The following is a 12370-nucleotide window of genomic DNA, read 5'->3' as shown; positions in this document are numbered from 1 at the left end:
CCCACAATGGCCCAAAATGTTAAAATAACTAATTCTGGGTCCAATTAGAGCCCAAGTAGGGTTCTAAGCCCATGATAGTCAAATTGGAAGCTTATTGGTCCATTTGGGCCCAATAAGGAAGTCCTAGTCCAAAGTGGACCTAAACAAGAACTTCTAGGGTTTCCAATTGTTTGATGACTATTTGTAGTACTTGTATGATGTATTTGATTGAAGTTTTTGATTCACATTAACTTGCGTGTATAGATTACATGACACAAAATTTCCAATGGTGACAAAATCCAACCCTTATACTTTATAATATTATAAGTTAATAATATTTATATATATGTATAAGAGCAAGTCAGTCTTACCGTTAGTAGGCCTCATTCACGAAGCCAGTCTATAAGGGGGTATAAGGTTACTGCCTATAAAATGGCAGTTTAATGGGTTTCCACTCTCACCCACCGCTTCCTTGACTAGTGGAGGGTTGTTAGCCGAATGGGTAGGACAATGACTATAATTCTCCCTTCATTAAAAGTATTAATGATAAATACTAAGTAACTAAAACTTTTATAAATACCCAATGTTAGTTACTTAGGAAAAAGTGAATAAGGTGCTAACCCATGAAATTACACTTTGCACTTTACTTAAGTCGTTAGTGAAGCGTGCGTGGTTAACCAGCACATCATGTATCATAGTATCGGTCGAGCGTGTGTGGTTAACCGACACATCGATTAAGGGGTAAATATTAAGGGTACCAAGTATATTTGCATGGTTACTTCACACCTTGTTTTGTTTTCTCGGCATCCCAATCACAAAACATGAAGGGCACACTCGAGATTGAAACATGCCATCGAAAAGTTCAATGAATCTCAAAGATCTAGGAGTTTCAAAACCAATTAAAACCTAATAATACATTTCTTTTATCTTGGTGGAAATTAGTGAATCGTCATTCAAATATTTTATACCTTGGATTACGGCATCCCTCTTCCAAGTAATAAAAGTATTGTCTTGGGTCCTAGCCTTAATATTTCTTATTGGGTGTTATATTAAGGACTTTAAATCAACTATCTTGAATATCTCCTAAAAGATGTTTGGTTTAGACATTTATGATCTTCCTAAATCTCTTGAAACAAGCTTTCCTAAATGAAGATGATGTCCCATGGAAATCATACTTCTTTCACCTCCTCCAATTATTCTCCCTAACCCACAAGTTCTTGAAATGTTTAAGGTCACTCAAGCCCTATTGGCAAGCAAAGTTCTATGTGTGATCACTTCGTGGAGATGTAGTCACATATTGAAAACCCGGGAGAGTTGGGTGTCAAAGTCTTGAGAAAGTTGGTGGCTCAACTACTTTCTAAGTCACATAGTGAGTTCCTTTGGGACTCCTATGAAACAAACTATGACAAGACCCTTAATGATCTTATATATTTGCTAAGATCAACTTCCAAAAACTTATGGACATTGATAATAATTGGATATCCAGTACAGATCTCTCCTCCCAATGGAAAGGGATCAGCCATAGTCAACTCGGTTGACCAAATGGTAAAGAGAAAGTCTAAGTCTGTGATAGTCCTATGTTCCATTACCAAAGCGTCCATATGTTATATTGCCAAAGGAAGGGGTATTGGTTGCGAAGCTGCCAATTTACCTAAGGGTGTTAAAGTCAATAAGTTTGACTCTACTTCAGGTAAAGTCCACTATCTAAGTCTGCTAAGTTTCTATTCTGAGATTCTTGATACATGATGTGACTGGGTCACATGGTGATGTTTTAAGAATCAATGAAAAGTGAAGGAACTTAAAGAAAGAATATGTTGAATCTAATCACGTAGATGGATCTCTATCGCATAGTTTGAAGATCGGATTCTTGAGCTACTTCTTAGGAGTTATGAGATATTGCTTAGGAATAAATAACAACTAAGTTTTCATGCTCTTTTGCATTGTAAGGATAGTTTTTCCGCAAAGTTTTAAAATAAAAGGAAAAATGATGATTTTATTTATTTTAAAATATCCTTACAATGGCATTTGAGGAAAAAAAAATTGTTGCTTATATGATTCCATTAATAGCAAGTGTAGAAGTATGAAATTAATTCATTCATTTGTGGTAATGTCTAAATTTACCAAATAAGGAAAGATCCTCATCACCCAAGTTTCAATTGGACCGAAACTTGGAATCATGCAAGTTGTATAGCATGATGAATGAGAATTTTTCATCTTTGGAAAACTAAGACTAGTTCCTTGTTCACATGTATATGTGAGTCAAGTGAAGGACTAAGGGATCGAGTACACATTCTTGTGCACTGGTCGAGTCCACCACAAAAGATCGATAAGATTATTCGTCATAATTTACTAAAGCTCAGTAAATATGGTTATACTTACAAGCTTAAGTGTAATTCTGAGACATTGGAAAAGGTTCCAATGTATGACAGAGCGAATAAGAAGAATCAACTTAGGCAGAAAGATAAAAGTTTCTCAAATCTGAAAAGATTGGAGACTACTTTAGTATCATGTTTATGATCATCTTAATGATTAAGATACCATATCACAATTGATATTCTAAGGTCATCTTAGTTCATTCTTATGATTAAGAAGAGGAATCTTGAATTATTGGAATGGTTAAATCAAGAATATGAGTCATACTTCGTTCCAATACATGTCTTAGAGTTATACTTTAAGATTGTAACTTGAGTGACATTTCTTAAAGAAGGTTTAAAACACTTTTCAAATGTAAGAGTAAAATTTTTCTACTCTTGTACATTTGAAATTGGTAATTTGTGATGTTTTAGATAAAACAAAGACCAACTAAGGCCAATTGTGTGTAGTGTTTGTCTTGATTATAATCCACATTATCTCTTGAATATGTGACAAGAGAGTCTTATATGTCAAGAGGACAGTTGGAGTCTTTAAGGTCTTGAAAGTCCCAAGAACTAATCAAGAATAAAACCTGAAGTTTTTCACTAGCACACGACTTGAGGTTTATAACCTATCGTGTTGACATATTTTGTGCCTATTGAAATTAAAGTTGGCTTTGCATATGAGTTCTTAGAGTTCTCAATTGGTTGCACAACAACTTGGAAGCAATGGCAGGCCCTTGAGCTGCTAGATGGCAAGAAATTAAGATTGAGTTCAGTCTATATGAGTTTGAATTTGTCATTATCCTTGTCTTGTGACTATGGTTTTAACAATTCACATGGATAAGAATACATACGCTATTAAATTTAATTATCATAAGGTTTCTCTCCTATTCATGAAAATGATGGTGAGGAAACACTTTCACTAAGTAGATTTTAGCTAGATAGCAATTGTGATATTTGCATTCTCAAAGTCGTTAGTGGAGCGTGTGTGGTTTACCGGCACACTAACATGGACTTGTGAGAAGTGACAAAGGTCTAAACAATCAAGACTATGATTACGACATCCCTTTTCATAGTTCTTAAAATTGTTTAGACACACCTGTGAGCTATCTAAGATAAGGTGTATGATTATGATAAAGTTTTATCAAAGCAATCTAGTATCAGAAATCTGAAATTTGGTAAGAAAGTCAATAAAGTATTGATTTCTAGAAGTCCAACTGATTTCTGAGTACATGTCAAAGCTAGTGGGAGCATAAGTGTTATGCTAATAATCATCATGTTAGTGGGAGCATGATAATTATGATAAGTATTGAAAGTTAGCAATGTTAATTATAAAAATAAAAAAGGTTTCAATTGGGAAAGAGTTGTTTTGCTATAATTAAAGGAGAGGAAATTATACTTCATCTCAAATCTAAAAGCTTAGATTGAGGTTTTAATCGTATTTAGTCAAGGATATATATATATATATATATATATATATATATATATATATATATATATATATATATATGTATATATATATATATGTATGTATATATATATATATATATATATATATATATATATATATATATATATATATATATATGAATTTCATGTTGGAATGGCTTCACATAAGGAAATTATGTATATGGGTCTATTATTTGTGTTCTAAAATTCGATTATGATTACGACATCCCTTTTCATAATCTGAGTTATGAGAACTTGGCAAATAGAAATGGAAATGTTATAGCAAAAGACTCGTTTAGTCTTTATGTGAGACATCATGAATCGTGTCCCATATGCTTCGAATATATGATTGATTACATGTGCTATATTCATCCTTTCTAAAATTTTCCAAATGCCTACGGTATTAAGAATGGAAAAGGTCTAGAATTGGATATGACTAAAAGGATTAAACAATTGTCGAGGACAATCTACAGTTTACCAATGATTGGTTGATCAAGGACAGTTGGAAGCATAGTGATAATTATGGAACGACCATATTGACATAATCTGTAAGGAGGAAACTCTTGTTCAGATGTGATAGTTAAAATGGAATATGGAAATGTTTCAAAGTTAGAAATTATTCAATCTATGTAAGATTAGGAAACTTAATGCATGAAGGATGCTTCCAAGGAGCTGATCTCCTTTGGAATGCTCTGTAATGGTTGTTGTCAAGTCTTTCTGACTTTGTGCATAATCATTACAATAGGATCAATGCATATAAGTTTAGAATCTAACAGATTTTAGTAAATGGCATGAATTTGGAATTCTTGCATTTGCAGTAAGGATTTGGGACTATGAAAAAAGGATCATTGGAGTTATGTTCAATTGATCTATTTCACAAAGTAAAGATCATAGACAAACATAGTATGCATACTTGGTGTATGGCATGAATTGTGTTTAGAAAACATAGTGTACATGCTTGGAGCATGGGATAACTATTGTTTTAAGTTCAAGAATAAAGTTGATAGCTGAAACAGTATACAATGAATAATGTGTAATCATATGGTGATAAATAAAAGGTGTTTTATTTATGTTCATAGGTTTTGATACCATATTCGATTCAATTATTCTTGTGTTTCATTTTGCATGTTTTGACTTCCAGAATAAACTAGGTCATTGTTCTGGATGAGTAAGTTATTCAAACCATTCACAGTCCACTACTAGAAAAACAGCCTTTTACGATGCGCGAACCATGACACGCGTTGTTATATGATACGCAATAGTGTGTGCCCTAAAAATAATGTCTACTCTTGGAAAATTAGAAGGATTTAGGGCACGCATTTTCGCGCGTGCTAAAATAAGTGCCACATTGAAAATAAATAAAAACAAGGAGGGTACATAACTTAAAATGCGCGTCCTTTATGTATGTTGCTTTATATTTTTTTAATGAAATGCGGGGTCAGTTGTTTTGGGGGAAATGAAATTCCGAAAAGTTTGAAAGGCCCACCATGAAGGGACGGTTCTACTTCTTTTTTCAAAAACCCTATTCAACATATGCTGACTCTCACACGCACAAACTTATCGCTATCTCTATCTTTATCTCTCTCAAACACACACACAAAATTGAAGGGATGATTCTAGGGCTTTTTTCAAGAACCATTCAAAATGCAATGGAGTCCTCTCTACAATAGGTTGGCGACGTCGTCTCACCTCACCTCGTCGGCGACTGTGACTCCCCGAAGATTTAGGGTTGTGCTTGGTGATTCAGCAACTAACTGAGGTCTAAGGTTACGTGGTTTTGTTTGGTATTAATAGAAATAGAGAATATATTGTTTTTACAATCAGATAAGCCTTCTTCTAACCGATATGCCCCCTCTTCTCTCTTTAATTCGATCACAGCTTCGTCCTTACCCTTCCTCTTCTTATTATTTTTTGGTTGATGTTTTACCTTGAGGAATATACTGTGGAGGCGATGTCGGGGGAAAAGAAGGAATTTCAACAGTGGAACTTATTCCATCTGATGGAGGAGATGCTTGAGGAGGGGCATTTTTGAAAATATGAAGTTTTTCCCATATATCAGAACAGTTAGTCTTCCAAAAATTCATAGAGGTACTTCCATCTGGCATTCTTTTTGATGATCTTTTACCATTTATCAGGGTCCTCATGGATGTATATCGCATGGGCAATCTTGGTGTTGTTTTTGATGTGCCAAGACAATGGGACTTTTGACACCAAAAAGCATTGGAAAATCTTGTGATGTCCTTCATTTTACCTGTGTATGTGTTGCTATGCCCCTCATTTGAGCCCAACTACTTTGTAGGTTGGCTATTTTTTGTCTAAGCCTGATCAATTGGCGTGCTAAAATCTTTGTTCCTGCCTGCTCAAACCACATGTTACTACTCATTAATAGTTAGACGTAATCAAAAAACTTAGGAATCCTAATTTAAGTAGATCTTTATTGCACACCAATTGTTTGATGATATGCCTTAGTGACAATGTGTATGATTGTTTCTTCTTATATGATAATCAACAATCTTGCTGCTATAAGAGAGATGATCCGATGGCTAAAGGTAATTAAGAGACATGATTAATCATAGAATGTTGAAATAGGACAAGAAGAAGAAAATGTTCTACATTCCTAATGCTTTATGTATGTTTTAGTTGATTCTCAATTTGGGATCCCATTAATGGATCTCAACTATAATTAGATAGTGGTCATTGCAAAATGTTTTTAGAATAAGAGGAATCGGAAAGCTTGATAATTATTATTCTCATGTTTGTGTGTATGTATACTTCATGAATCATGATTTATTATTTTTCCTATATTTCTTATGCATTAATTAACAAGTCTGACTTGTCAACATCTGTAGAATGCAAATGATCCTACAATAGGATTCTTGTTTGATGGAATGGACCATCTTTGCTAACTAGTATGAAAATACATTGCAGGTGAAGCTTTAAAGGTTTAATTACCTTTTTGCCCTTGAAAATCGTTAGGTAATTATACTAAACAATCGTTGGGGAATTATAATCATCAATCGCCATGTGGTTAAACCAAAATTGATGACATTCATTATCTGAACATGCTTTAATCTAAATCTTTTCGTGATATGCATTTGATAAAGGTTTCTATTTGATGCTTGTCGTGATACAACATTGATCATTTCAATGGTAGCTGTTGCTGCTTCTTTAGCACTTGGTATTAAAACAGAGGTTAGTGAATCAACAAGTTGATTAGAAACTGAAAACAAAAGCATTGGTTATTGGTGAGGTAATAAAAATAAATGTTTCTTACATTTTTCCAAAAAATTATATATGTAGTTCGTTCACTCATTGAGATGGGAATTCAACATAAGTTCCTGAAACATGATTTCCTTCTCGATAAATTATCTCTTCAAACTCCAATTTATATCATAACTAAAGGAAGTGAGCCATAGTATTTCACACGTTTCTTCACATGGGATTCAACCAAATCTTTAGTAAGTTGTTTTATTATATATAGTTTTTAACGAGTTTAATTTGTTAAAGCTATAAATATGTAAATTTTTAACGAATTGTATCTGTTAATATGATTGCAGATGCACTGAAACTCGTTCCAAAGGAAACTATCTATAATAAAAAATGGAGGTCGTCCAACCTTGAATAATGTAAGACACAAATTCCGTATTTATTTCTTCAAGACTGTTTGTTAAAAATGATGAATATTAATAGAAGGGTAAAATGGTGATTTGGTGTGATTAATAAGAAGATGTTTTATGTTTATAATTGTATGATTAGAAACCAAAAAGGCGAGCACCTGTGTCATCACATGGAGGAAGGTCTGTAGCAACAGAAAAACCACAATGTTCTAGAAGCGTGTCAGCCTAGATCGAGTTCGTGTGAGAGGCAGATCTCCAGCCTTTAATGCTCTTGCTTCCACATTTGAGAATGCAAATGCAAGAAACTTGTCAACTCCTCCACCCCTTGTGAGAAAATCGTATCCAAAATCCGGTGCCACCAATTCCCCTAATGCTGTCGTGCGATCCACCGCTATAACATCACTAACCGCCACTTTTGAACAACTGCCGCCACGAGAACCTCTCATGCCTCGTTCTGTGAAACGTAAGATTTCTTTCATTGACTTAACTAGAGATGGGAACCTCAAGTAAATTACATTTTTGGTCCCAATAAGTTTTCTCTTTAAATTTTGGTCCTTGTGGTATTTACTAAATGATCATTTTAAACTGATTAAATAAATAAAGTTAGTGAAAGTTGTTATAATGCATGGCCCAAGAGCCTATTCTTTTTGAAGATATTTTGTGTCAAATAGTCGACATGATTAGACCAAAGGCAATGAATAAACTACTGTTAATTTTGTTTGCATGAGTATTTTAATACTAATAGTATGGTTTTGTTTTTATTTTGTGTTGTAAGATGAAGGGTATTTTACACTAGGTGACATGAAAGGAAGCAAACTTGCAGGAAGTGTTTTCAATATCAGGGGCAAAATTGTAGGAACTTCATATAAAACAAGGACTAATTTTGGAAAATGAAGGAATTTCTATTGGTATTGTGACTGCTATTGCAGCTCCTGCAAGCATTAGAGTTGATTTTGGAGGAAATGGAGGTCATGCTAGAGCTGCTTTAATGCCACAAAGGTAATAAAATAAACAATTCTTTATAAATTTTGTTTATTATTATTATCTTTTTTGTATGACATATTTGAGTCTTATACATAATTTTGGAATAGAAATGATGCAGGTTTGGCTACTGCTAAGCGGACACTAGCTGTGGAAAACATGTTCTTGAATCTGGATCCATAGACACTGTTGGTAATCTTTTTTTTTTTTTCAAAATCACTTTCATTACCATTTATCCTTAAAATGTTGTTTTTGTTGAAGGTATACTGGAGTTGCATCCTGGAGCAATCAACAGCATCCCTAGCAAAGCACACATGGAAATATGTGCACTTATTATAATACACCACAAAAATTCAAAAACTGAAGGGTAGTTTTTCTTTTATCTCATTTCTTATGATTTACAAAAAAGTTTTTGATTCAGAACAATTTCAAGATCATCATTTAGTTGAGGTAATAATATCATCCGTTTTTACAATTTTAGTTATTTAGTTTCATGTTTTTTTTTCTCTTTTTATCTCATTTCTTATGATTTACAGGTAAGTTGGGTTGGCTGGATCTAACGATGATTGGAACATTGGGATGCTTGAAGAGTTGTGTGATAATCAAAATATATATCTATGCTTTCTAGACAAGTAAGTGATTATTATAAATATGTTGATGTATATGATATAATGATTTGCCCCCTTTCTTTTATGTTTGGTTTATGTGGAGCTGAGTGGGTATGAACACCAAGTGTTCGATGAATCAGGAACTTTTTGTCCATGTAGTCAATTACAGTTTCTTTCAATCGGTAAATGACATGATCCATAACTTATTTTCCTTAATGAGATTCAAAGGCCACGAAATTAGGGTTTTCAGATTTACCCTAGTATCATTTCATTTACATGTGTAACTTGTTACAAGGAACGAAGTGCTCAAAGTTTCTCAATTGAATTAGTAAAATCTTACTATTAGGTCATTAACAACAGTGGTAAGTAAAATCTTACTATTATAAAAATCTTGTGTTTAAATCTAACTTATTGACCTGTAGCTGATTAAACATTAATTTAATTATGCAGGTTTGAAGTTTTTGATGGAAAAGAATAGTGCTAATGCTCTTCATAGAAAAGTATGTTGGTAGTTTAGGAAATTTGGCGAATAATTTAGTTAATTATATAAAAAAATGTTGAAATCTTACATTTGTCTATTATTGGAATGATTATTTGTACGACATTAAATTTTGTGCAATATATTGTATTTTTTGTATTGTGAGACATGAAATGCAAATTTAATTTGAAAATCAGTAAATCTATAAATAATTTTTTTTAAAAAAAATTAAAATTACGATACGCAAAAATGTGTGTCGTCTTCATTTATGACATGGCCTTTCTTGACAGGGCCTTTCTTGATACGCATTGTGTGTCATTAACACGTGTATCGTAAGGTTACGACACGCGAATGCGTGTCGTCTTCCTTTATGACAGGGCCTTCCTTGATACGCATTGTGTGTCTTAAACGCGCGTCGTAATTGCGCATCGTAAATGAGCGTCGTCTCTCTTTATGACATGGCCTTCCTTGACGCGCATTTGCGCGTCGTCTGAGCCTTTTACGACGCGCAATGAGCGTCGTAAAAGGCTGTTTTTCTAGTAGTGGTCGGTCATATGTTGGAAGTAGATATGAATTAAGACTGTCATGGGTTGGCTTGTAGAGGTCTAAGATGTTAGACAAAGGGCTACAACACTCATGAGTGCTCATAAGTTCTGAGTATTGGATTCAACACGCGCTCATTGGAATCACTTCATGGATTTTATCACAAGTGATCATGAGACGATAATATCTTATATTCTTCAAACCTAGAGATATGAGTTGTTACTATGAGTTGGTTATACATTGATTGCACGGAAAAGCATTTGTAACTCGATGTTATAAAACGTGCCTTTGTGTATGATTCATCAAGTAGTAGAACAAGCCATATGAGTCGAAGTTTATCCATTCCTTTTACCTTCGGGATAAAAACGATATCTGTGGGCCCCTCGATGATTTGGTGATGACAAATGTAAGTGCTTAGTCGGGCCAGGATTGATTTGATTTGTTCAATTAGTCAGTCGTCATAAATCGAAAATCAGGAAACAACAGATGGACAGAGAGAATGATTATAATCCATGTCTCATTCCATATGATATCTAGAATGGAGGAATATATGATCCCTTATCTAATGGAAAAGTCATTAACAAAGGTTAGAGTTCATCGACAAGGTCAGAGTTCGACATAAGCTTTTGAGAGCTACGATTGCCAGTCGGTTCTTGAAGTCATACGCAATAATAGTTTTAGACTTATCCAAGTGGGAAACTGTTGTATTAATGTTTAAGTCCATAACTATAACTGGTGAGACTTGACCCGAGTCGGCATGGTCCATTTGGGTTGCATGGCATCATGCAGTTAGATAGACTAAAATGAGAGAAATAACACTTAAGGTTTGTTAATATCTTATAAGTTCTAATATATTAATAAGGTTATTTAATTAGTATTGATCAAGAATTAATTTGGAATTAATTAAGTGATCAAAAGGAGACTAATTGAATATATGGGTTGATTGTGCAAATAATTCATTCTTATATATGCGGGATTGTGATCCAAGATTCCTTATGTTGGACTAAGTCCATGGGGTGACCCATGGATACTCCATGGAGGTTAAAATCCATAGAGCATAAGGAATGGGTAAAGTTATGAGTTACATGGTGTAACCCTAATAGCCACCATATAAAAGAATCCCATGGCTCAAGAAATCGGGACTAAGTGTGAGAATGAAGGGCTAGCCGATTTCATGAAGTGTGTATGTTCTCTCAATCTATTCCAAGTGTATTTGGTGTTGTGTGAACCATTTGAGGTGTCACACTTGGGGCACTAGGCACTCAAGCTTCATGAAGACAATCTACATCAAAGAGGTATGTAATTTTAACTTGATATATTCATTTGAATCAATGTTATTATGCTAGTTAGGATGAATACCATGGAAAGTTCATATTTGCATGTATAATAGAGAAAACATAGATCCAAGGTATTTAGGGTTGCATGTACACTTAGGAGTGTTAGAATGCTCAAAACCCAACAATGCATGCTAGAATAGGCTAGGTATTCTTATTAGGACTAGAGTGGCCTGATTTGTGATGCCTTAGCCTAGGGGTTTTGCTAGTAGATGCTTGAGAGTGAGTAGATAGCAACGAGGAGCTATGAGAGATCTGCTAGAGAGTAGACTATGCATTGTGAGAGTAGAGTACTTAGGACTTGGGGTCCTAGGAAGAGGACTTGGGGTGAATATTGATGCGGTGTGGATGGTAGTATTGGGCCTCTACTACTGAAGACACCGGAGCAGTGCGCAGCCCAAGTAAGAATCCTTGGCGTACCAGGGAGCAAGTAGGGTCAAGTTATCGAGTGCAAGTATGTTCGAGTGAGTATCTGATATATTTTAAGTTGTTTTTCAGAGACATCATGGTTGGGACACGCCACAGACCATGGACCAGCAGGGTGAGCGATGAGGAGCTTCGCCAGATGATCCATGAGGAGGTGGATGCGGTTATCCGTGCAGAGATTCCAGAGATGTTTGGGTCTATCAAGACCACTCTAATTGAGACCTTTGATGAGAGATACGCGGCGGTTAGTGAGGCTGCAGCCGCTGTAACTACCGCAACTGTTGCTGCTACCAGACCTCAGGGTGGCGATTCGTTGTTGTTCCGGGAGTTCAGCAACACGAAGCCACTAGAGTTTGATGGGACATAGGATCCGATTGCTACGATGAGATGGGTTTCTGATATTAAGGGATGCTTCTATACGTTTTCATGTTCAGAGCATCTGAGGGTCCGGTTCGCGCTGAACTAGCTTCGCTTGGGAGCGAAGGACTGGTGGAAGTTTGTGACGGTGCACTTTTCGTCTGCCGAGCTTACCGTGGTGACCTGGGAGAGGTTCACTGCTATGTTTCGTGATGAGTACGTTCCCCCGGTGGAGAGGGAACGT

General features: G+C 35.0%; 1 long non-coding RNA gene across 1 annotated transcript; it reads left to right on the top strand.

Annotated features, from left to right (window-relative positions):
- Nucleotides 1-7339: 7339 nt before the first annotated feature.
- LOC145007942 (uncharacterized) lies at nucleotides 7340-8392 on the top strand. The gene is made up of 3 exons (XR_013663210.1): nucleotides 7340-7408; nucleotides 7539-7862; nucleotides 8175-8392. It is a non-coding gene; the product is annotated as an uncharacterized LOC145007942 (long non-coding RNA).
- The last annotated feature ends 3978 nt before the right edge of the window (nucleotides 8393-12370 follow it).

Source organism: Lactuca saligna, chromosome 8 (assembly GCF_052625555.1).
Source record: "Lactuca saligna cultivar CGN05327 chromosome 8, ASM5262555v1, whole genome shotgun sequence".
Classification (NCBI taxonomy): Eukaryota; Viridiplantae; Streptophyta; class Magnoliopsida; order Asterales; family Asteraceae; genus Lactuca; species Lactuca saligna.
The sequence above is the reverse complement of the archived record's forward strand: the minus strand, read 5'-3'. Positions and strand labels throughout refer to the sequence as shown.